Raw genomic sequence first — 10,135 nt, forward strand, 5'->3', positions numbered from 1 at the left:
TCGTAAGTTGAGTCAAGGGTCCAACGATCTTGGCGAAATTCTCAATGAAGCGACGATAGTACCCCGCCAAACCGACAAAACTCCTGATCTCAGTCACGGTCTTTGGCCGTTCCCATGACAACACCGTCTCTACCTTTGCTGGATCCACAGCTATACCTTCTTTAGAGATCACATGGCCCAAGAATTTTACCTCTTCGAGCCAAAATTCACACTTAGAAGGGTTGGCGTACAACTTTGTCTCTCTCAACACTTGTAAAACCTGACGCAAGTGCCCTTCATGATCTTCAGCGTTCTTTGAGTAGATCAGAATGTCGTCGATAAACACCACGACGAATCGATCCAAGAACGGATGGAATGTCCTGTTCATGTAATCCATGAAGATAGCAGGTGCGTTTGTCACCCCAAATGGCATCACTAGATACTCATAGTGTCCATAACGAGTCCGGAATGCCGTCTTCTGGATATCCTCAGTCTTTACTCTAATTTGATGGTAACCCGACTTCAGGTCTATCTTTGAGAATATCGCAGCTCCTCGTAGTTGATCCATCAAATCATCAATTCTGGGTAGCGGATACCTATTCTTGACGGTTACTTTGTTCAGTTGTCGATAGTCGACACAAAGTCTAGATTTCCCATCCTTCTTCTTCACCAATAAGACGGGTGCTCCCCAAGGTGAAACGCTTGGTCGGATGAATCCTTTCGACAGAAGATCCTCAAGTTGAGACTTCAACTCCACCAATTCCGCAGGTGCCATCCGATATGGTGCAATCGAAATCGGTCCTGTTCCCGGTACGATGTCAATAGCAAACTCAATGTCGCGTACAGGCGGCAAACCAGGTACATCGACAGGAAAAACATCCGCGAAGTCCCTCACAACTGGAATATTACTCACTTCCGAATTTCCTTTACTCTCCAAGCTCAACAAAACTGAATACTCTTGAGATCCTTCATTCAGAGAGACATTAATATGATTGGCGGATAGATACTCGGAAAGGTCCGAGTCAGGAAATACCACTCTCTTTCGGCTACAGTCCAGAAGACAATGGTAGTGAGACAACCAGTCCATCCCTAGGATAACATCTAGGTTCTTGAGAGTTAGGCACACTAGGTTAGCATGGTAAACTTTATCCCTATAGGTTACTGGGCAATACATGCATGCAGTATTGGCAAGCAGAGTTTTGGCAGGTGTGGTAACTATAAGATCGAAACTCAAAGCAGTAACGGGAAGTTTTAATCTAGTAGCACATTCCCTAGAGATAAAAGAGTGCGTTGCTCCGGAATCAAAAAGTACAGTTAGGAGATTACCGTCAATCTCGCAATCTCCCCTGATCAGACCATCAACATCTTCAGCTTCTTCACCATCCATGGTGTAGACTCTTGCCTTGGCAGCAGGACGCTTCCCACGAGCAGTGTTTACAGCTGGTTCGGTCTTAGGTGCTCTGCATTGAGCAGCAGTATGCCCCAACTTGTTACAGTTAAAGCATTTGGGCCTCATGTCAGTACAAGCATTGGCATAGTGCCCAGGCTGCCCACATCTGTAACAGGTCATCTCCCTGTTCACAGTCTGACCTCCAGAACCTCCAGCAGTACCCACCATGGGCCTATAAGATCCTGAAGCAATTCCTCTACCTGCAGGACGTTGATACGGCTTCCTACTCTGAAATCTCCCTCTGCCTTGAAAATTTTGAGAGCCCGACCTCATCGGCCCTCCTGTCCCAACACGGTTCAGTCTCCTGTTCTTCATTATCTCCACCTCAGTGGCTTTCTCAACCAAGGTCTGAAAACGAGTGATCCCCAACGGTTTCACCGAGTCTTCAATATCGGGCCTCAGCCCATTCACAAAGCGCTTGCACATGTAGGGTTCATCGACCCCATTGCGGAAGAATCGAAAGTGCTTGGCCAACGATTCCAGCTTGGCAGCATATTCCGGGATGGACATGCTACCCTGACGAAGTGTCAGGAATTGCGACTCACGCTCGTCCCGCGCACTATCTGGAAAATACTTTTCCAGAAAAGCAGCACGAAACGAAGTCCAGTTCACTTCCAGGTTGTTTGCTTCCATCATTCCTCTGGCGCCTCTCCACCAGTACTCAGCATCACCCAACAGTAGAAAGGTTGCCATTCCCACCTTGGCCCCCTCAGCAGTCTGCAATACACCGAAGATCTTTTCAATCTCCTGGATCCAGAGATCCGCTTTGTCCGGGTCCGTACCCCCCGAGAACTTAGGTGGATCCTGTCTCCTAAAATCATTCAGGCCTCTGTTCTGATCCATTGTCACTTCCCTCTGGCGTTGGTGCTGATCACGTGCCTCCTCAGCAGCACGCCTCATAGCATTATCGTTTGCCTGTGCAGTCACAGCTTGGGCCATAGTGGCCATCATCTCAGCTAGTTGGTTAGCGTTCACCATGTTCTGCTAAATTAACAAACAGTTAGTGCTCATCATAAGATAGCATCCAAAATAACTATACAATATGATTAAGCAATAACTTCAAACAATTCTAAGCGGAAAATCGCTTGGCAGACAATCAATTTTTACTCTTCGCAGAGTCACACAACCTAGCACAGAAGACCTATTCCCCAAAGACTCCCGAAAGACTCGACTAAGCTCTGATACCACAAATGTAACACCCCGATTTCGGTGGCGTCACTTTAGTAACCAAAAGAAAATACTTTAAGCGGAAAAACGTGAATTATTTTTTTTTCGACAATATAACTAAAGACAGAAAGCAATAAGACTCCCCAACAAAAGATAAAAGGAACTACTATACAACTATATATACATGCCTCGTTAGATACTACCACGTCACGAGTAACCTCCAGTGACGGGTGACAGAAAAGAGTAACGCCCGAAGGCAATATGTACAGTCCAAGGTAAAGATACTGTGTCCGCAACACTAACCTACAAAAACTGAGAGCAAGTTGGCCCAGCGGCCTAAGAAAAGACCCCCTAAATCCAACCAGCTCTCTGTGATCTCCATGGGAAAACCACACAAAAGCTACCGGTAGGAAAACTACCCTGTCCAAAAAAAACGGAAACATGACGGTCAGAGCATCGACACTACTCCTACACTATCCCTACCCGAGGAGCCCACACTAGCACTCGATCCTACACGCTAGCGCGGTCGTCATCCGAATCTGCATCCAGGACGACTAGGTCGACGTACTCAACACTGCCCTCTCTGTCCACCCTAATGCGCTCCCGCACTGGACTCTCGGGCTCGGGGCCCGGAACGAGATCCGCAACGACAGCAGCAGCAGTAGACGGACTAGACTCCGTCGAAGCCCCACCTACTGGCAACTCCTCAGAAGGGTCCTCATCATCTGAAGGAGATGGTGGCGGTGGAGGTACTCCCAAGCCGGGTCCACAGTGTACTCCTGGAGGCAGGTTGAAGCTCACTATGTGCCTCCTCATCACTCCCTCCGTCAAGCGTCCGAATCGATCGACACGGTCCTCCATGATCCGACCGGTGTAGGTCGCACGGTGGCCCTCGGGATCGACCACCCATGCACCTGGGTCGTCTTGGTCAAGCATCTCGTACCTGGTCCCCCCTGACGGGCTGACCATGGTAAACCAATCCCCCATACTCATCTGACAAATGGCGTAGTCCGCCCAAACACACACAGCAGACGCGAGGGTCAACTCCAAAGAATTATATAATTAATAAAGCCAGATATAATTATAGGATAATAAATACTAGCCTCTCAGGCTTATAAGTTTTGGGATAGCTTCCTAGGGTTGCATGTATCACAATAAATATAAAGAGCCATAAAAACAAGTAGCATGCCTCAAAAATAGGATAAACAGTTACCAATCACACTCAGCAACTAAGTTAGCATGTATGTTGCATGAAATGCAATGCTGGGTAACAAAATGCATTCCGGAAGAAGGATGGACATCAACGAGACGGCCCTAACACCAGCCACGGTGGGTACCTTCCTGCTCGCGTGTCTCTTACACCACACAAAAGTAGTCAGATCAGCAGTGAACCCGTAGGTCTGCCATTCCGTCTGCTACTGAGGACCACCGTAGTGTCCTAAATATGGAAATCCGGGTCTTATGACCATTTTGGAATCCACCGAGGTCCGGTATCACGCCGTGTATTAACCTCAAAATGAGTGCATGAATGCAAGTGATTAGCCAAACAACGTCTCCGACCTCACCCGACACGTCGCCACGTGTTCTAGATTAACTTAAAGTCTCTAAAAGAATACCCTAAGGTAAATGTCGATTCTGCGACAAAATACAATTAATCATAAACAAAAGAGTGCAACCACTCACGACAACTCTTCGAGTCATCAATGCTCTCACGAAGTCTCACGCTTCTGTGGAGTCTCACACATTCACAAAGTCTCACGCTTCAGTGAAGTTTTATGCTTTCACAAGGTCTCACGCCTCAGTGAATTTACACACTTGCACGAAGTCTCACGCTTCAATGAAGTATCATGCTGTTCACGAGGTCTCACGCCTCAGTGAAGATCCATGCTTTCCACAAGGTCTCACGCCTCAGTGGAGTATCACGCATTCACAAGGTCTCACACCTCCGTGAAGCTTCTCGGCTCATCCCTTGGATGGCTAAACAAACTGCTCCCAGAGCGAATGAGTATCAACATACCCAAAACTCGAAATCTTCCCAACACTTGGATCCGACGACACTTCTCACTTTCCAAAACTAAACTTCAATCCAAAGCTTGCATCCGAGATTGTTATCTTTATTTAAAGGTTTAGAGGTTGTTTAATATCTTATGAATTTCTTTATAAAAATAGCTCTTTTTAGTCTTATCGTATTCCCTATGAGTTCAATGTTCCCATAAACCCAAGTAATTCCCTGAGAAGGTCTCGATCCATTGGAGCATGACAAGGTCCGAACTCCGTTCGTCCTTTTTAAAACTCTCTCAAAATCTCATAAAAATTCGGCATGACCTGCCCGCAATCCTCACTTTTCAGAATCTCAGGTACAAGTGTAATAGCATCATTGAAACAGCTCAACCAAAAGACATAAACAGCATATTCCAACACATCCTAAGTTAACCATGTAGCACATAGCATGTGAATCATTTAGCACACAATATCATGGCATCAAGTACTCAACAAGTTCGGCCGAAGCCTCAGAAATCATTTCAGACATTTAGCAATTAGGTGCATAACACATAAATCAAGTCGAATTTCATCGACACCTAAAGCATTATCTAGTAATTCAGAGAGTAGCCCTCACCGGTGGGTCTTCCAGCTTCCTCCTCCAAATGTTCTTCAAGCTCTTCTCCTTGGTTTCTTGGAATCTCCTCAAACGAACCTTAAGCAAAAATCACAGAAATCAACACCAAGAGTCAGAAACTCAGCAATCAAAAAGTCCTAGGGTTACACAGTACACTACTACCTCCGTGGTACGACAATCTAACGCGTTAAGACAAGTTTTCGAAAAATCGGATTCTCCTCCCCCCTTGATATAGCTCTCGGCCACTTTCCTTAATTGGGAGGGTCGATTTTTCTTCGATCAAACTTGGTTCCTAGGTTAACATAAGCCGTAACTAAGACGGTTCTAGGCTCGGAAAAATTTTCGGATCGAAAACTGATATAGGGGTAGTTTGGTCATTATTTTTAGCTCAGAATTTCAAAATTGGATTTTTGAAAAACAAATTGGATGGGGACGTCCACAACGACGTTTATGACGACAAATCCTACTAGCACTAAGCCAAGTCGATAGATTAGAGCGTAAAGGTTGCGACTTTGGCGAAAAATGGGTATTTAGGGTAGAAATTGATCCCGGCGGCATTTCGTCGACATTTGACAAAATCTAATCCGCAGAACACGCTCAGGAGCATGCAGGGAAGAAGTTTAGACGCTGAAATCAGCTGATTTGAACAGTTTTTCAAAAACCTCAAAATTTTGAACTCAGAAAGTCGCAGGAGAAATGGACAGAAACGACGATTCGAAGGAGAGTATAGATTACCTACCTCGAGGTCTTCGATTAGTGACGAACGGTGGAGCAAACGGGCAAGAAACGACGAAGATCCGGATCTCTCTCTCTCTCTAGGAACTCGCGGTTTTGGAGGGGTGGGGAAAATGGGTTTTGTGAAAAAAAATCTAATTTTTCAACTATTTATAGGTTTTGGAAAAAACGGAAAAATGATTTTTTTGCGATTCCGATTTTTCCTGCGCGTTCCTCTGCGCATTCTAAGATAGGTTCTGGCGATAGAATTCCAGAACTCAAAATAGGATTCTTGGAATTAAACCAAAAGATCCAAAATCGGCATAAGTCGGTGTAAGTCGGTTTATCCCGAAAAACTACTTTTTGCAGTGATCGTCGGATGAGAAAACTTCCTTCTGAAGAAAGATTAGGAATGATGAGAGAAGTAGGAGAACGCGGGTGGAATCTTCTTTTGAGTTTCCGGATAGAAAAAGTCTTCATCGTCTGTCGATCTTAGGTTTTTCGAACTATCAGGGATTCCGTTTCGGCAAACTTCCGAGAATTGAAATTTGACGTTCGTACTTTCCAGGATTTCGCATCGAAATGGTTGTTTAAGGACGGAAAAGAGAAGTTCTAACATTTCTCTGAGGATTTTTGGAATTAGTTTCCATCGTGTCCTAAAACGTAAATTAACTATTCACTAATACCTTTGACCTAGGATTAAGCGTATGTTAGTCGTGCTATAACTCTTTCGGTTTTTCGATACATTCTTGGACTTTTCCTGAACCTCTTTCCTTCCCAAATTTATCTTAATCAAATAACTTATTTATTTTATTCACTTATCCAAAACGTTAAAACTTGGGCCTTACAGCTGCCATGTTTGGGTGTGAGGAAGGAGAAGAGAAAAGAAGCTTGGTGATGAGAAGCATGAGAAGGCATGGTGTGCGTGTTGTGGGTTGCTATGGCAAGAGGAAGAAGAAAAAGAAAATAAGAAGGAAGGATCAGATTGCTTGCTGCGTGAAGAGGAAAGAAACTAAGGTAGCGTTTGGTGACGGAACGGAACAGGACAGAACAGAACGGAACGGGTTAGAACAAGATGGAACAGGACAATAATGTTCTGTGTGTTGTGGAACAAGTCAATAGAACAGAACCATGATTTTAATTACATATATAACCCTGCATGTTTAATATTTGATTGATGAAAACAAATTGAACTTAATTGAACATTTTGCATAGAAACTGTTTGTTATTGCTTACTTCATGAAATAATCACTTATTTCTTTAAAATAATCACCTATATATTGTTTAAGTTGTTTCAGTATGCTATTGAAAAAAGCAGAAACCTAATTATTTATTTAAGCTATTTTAAGTGCGTTTGTTTAGATTAAAAAATATTAATTTTTACTATAATTTTTTATTTAGAGATTCTGAGAAAAGCATAAGTTGATTTGTGTTTGACTACTCTAACTAAAATCACTTTTTTTTCATCTCCTCTCATCTTTCATCATAGATTTTCATTATAAGTTAAAGTAACTGTTTTAAATAATCTGTTTTCAGCTTCAGCTGAAACAAATACAAAAAGTGATTTTTTAATTTTAAAAGTGATTTTTTGATTTGATTTTTTCAAAATAAGTTGAATCAAACGCACTCTAATTGACTCGTTTATAATTGCTTACAAAAACTGATTTTGCTTTTGAAAAAATAATTGATTTTATTTTAATTAAGTTGCTTCGTGTTTGACTACTCTAATTAAAATCACTTTTTTTTATATCTCCTCTCATCTATCATTATAGATTTTCATGATAAGGTAAAGTAACTGTTTCAAATAATCTGTTTTCAACTTGAGCTTAAACAAACACAAAAAGAGATATTTTGATTTAAAAAGTGATTTTTTTATTTTAAAAGTGCTTTTTGATTAAAAAGTGATTTTTTTCAAAATTAGTTGAATCAAACGCACTCTAATTGGCTCGTTTATCATTGCTTACAAAAAGTGATTTCACTTTTGAAAAAATAATTGATTTTATTTTAAGTGATTTTTTTTTGAGAAAGTAGATTTTCATTTAACTTTGTCTACAAATATAATAAGTGTTTTCAATTTTAGAAGTGATTTTAAACTGTTTAGATCCATAAAATTTCAAATATAAATTAGGGGTATTTTTGAACTTGCAAAAGTTTTAGGAGAGTGTTCCGTTCCGTTCCACCCTTTTCCAGGGAACCAAAGTGTCTCATTCCTTGAGTCTTTTGTCCTGTTCCGTTCCATCTTAAAAACATGACAAACACAGAACGAAACTCATGTGTCCCGTTCCGTTCCCTTCCCACCTGTCTACCAAACGCTACCTAAGTTTCTTTTTTTATTTTGTTTCTCCAATGCCTCTTCTGATGGTGTTAATGAATGGATGATAGAAAATATCTAAATATGTGATACGTGGAGGAGGGAGGGCCGAGTAAAAAGAGAAGATATTTTAAAATTGGGCACGATTTGATTTAGATACCGGAAGATTTACCTCATAGAGTTAAAAGAAAAATATATAATTGATATATAATTATACTAAAAATTATGAGGAACTTTATGAAATAGTAAAATATAAATTATGATCACTTTGGGCAAATTAAAATGATCCATAGACAAAGAAATGAGTAAGAATTAAGTTAAAGAATAATTATTAGACAATTAGAACAAATATGACGTTGTCATATTATGCAATTAAGCTAAGTAAGTATCCTTCCATCAAAGGTCGATACTTGTTTCGGATTCATTTTAAATGAGAAAATGGCTTGAACGCAGTCTGCTTCAAAATGCCGCAAAACTACTTTTTGCAATTGATGTCGGATGAGAAAACTTCCTTCTGGAGAAAGGTTGGAAACGTCGAAAGAAATTTCGCAACGTGGATGGAAACTTCGTTAGAAGCTCCGAATAGAAAAAGTCTTCATTCAGTGCATGAATTTAAAGTCTTGAGAGGTCGGACTTCCGAGAAGTGAAACCTATCGTGCGTATAGTCCAGAGTTCCGAAATGAAACAGTGGTCGAGGGAAAAATAAAGAGAGCTTCTTATTTTTCCAAGGATTTTGAATTTCGCTTAAACAGCGCTTTAAGAGCGGAAATAGCCTTTTTCGGACACTCTCGACCTTAGTCGGGTGTGGAAATGGCTCGTGCTAACTCTTATACTGACCATAGTACTATCCTCAAGCAATTTCCTGAACGTTATTCTTTATCAAGTCGTCCAAAACAGCATTATCCTTTACAAGGTCATTTTGCGGTTAAACCGGTTCTACTCTTGGGTTGGAAAATAATTAAAAGTAATTATTTAAATCAAAGTCTGAAATTTGGGTCTTACAACTGAGGAGAGGGAGGGGGTCAGAGAGAATGTTCGGGTTGGTCTCGGGGAAATTAATGAATTCAATGGGTTTATTGAGTCGATGGAATTGGTGGACATACCATTGATAGGGAGAAAATACACTTGGTTTAGACCAAATGGTAAAGCTAGGAGTCGCTTGGATAGATTTCTGGTGTCAACTGACTGGTGGAACTTCTGGCCCAATAGTGCGCAACACGTCCTCAAAAGAGATGTTTCAGACCATTGTTCGTTGCTCCTTAAATGTCTGAATGTGGACTGGGGCCCTAAGCCTTTCAGAACTAGGAACATTTGGTTGCAGGATCCAGCTTTTGAGGTTTTTGTTAGCAGCTCTTGGTCTTCTCTTGATGTTCAAGGGTGGGGAGCCTACACTTTCAAGGAAAAACTTAAGAGGCTTAAGCCCAAACTAAAGCAGTGGAACAAGGAGAATATTGGGGACCTAGACCAGAGATGCAAGGACCTAGTGGTAAAAGTGAATGCTTTAGACATCAAGGAAGGGGATGGTAACCTAACTCCAGAAGAGTACAAGCAAAGAGATGAGCTTATGGCGGAATTTTGGAAAGTGGCCAAATTGAATGATTCTCTTCTTTTCCAAAAGTCAAGAGATAGATGGGTGAAGGAAGGCGACTCAAACACAAAATACTTTCACAACTCTGTTAACTGGAGGAGAAGAACCAATGCAATTTGACGTCTTACTATGGACGGGGATTGGATTGAGGACCCTCGCATGGTTAAGAGCAAGGTGAAGGAATTTTTTGAAGCAAGGTTCACTTGCAATCCAGAGACTGGTATGTCTTTAGAGGGAACTCCTTTTTGCTCTATCACGAGGGAAGCCAACTCGATGCTCACTCAGATTTTCAGTTTGGAAGAAGTTAGA

Source organism: Lotus japonicus, chromosome 2 (assembly GCF_012489685.1).
Source record: "Lotus japonicus ecotype B-129 chromosome 2, LjGifu_v1.2".
Lineage (NCBI taxonomy): Eukaryota > Viridiplantae > Streptophyta > Magnoliopsida > Fabales > Fabaceae > Lotus > Lotus japonicus.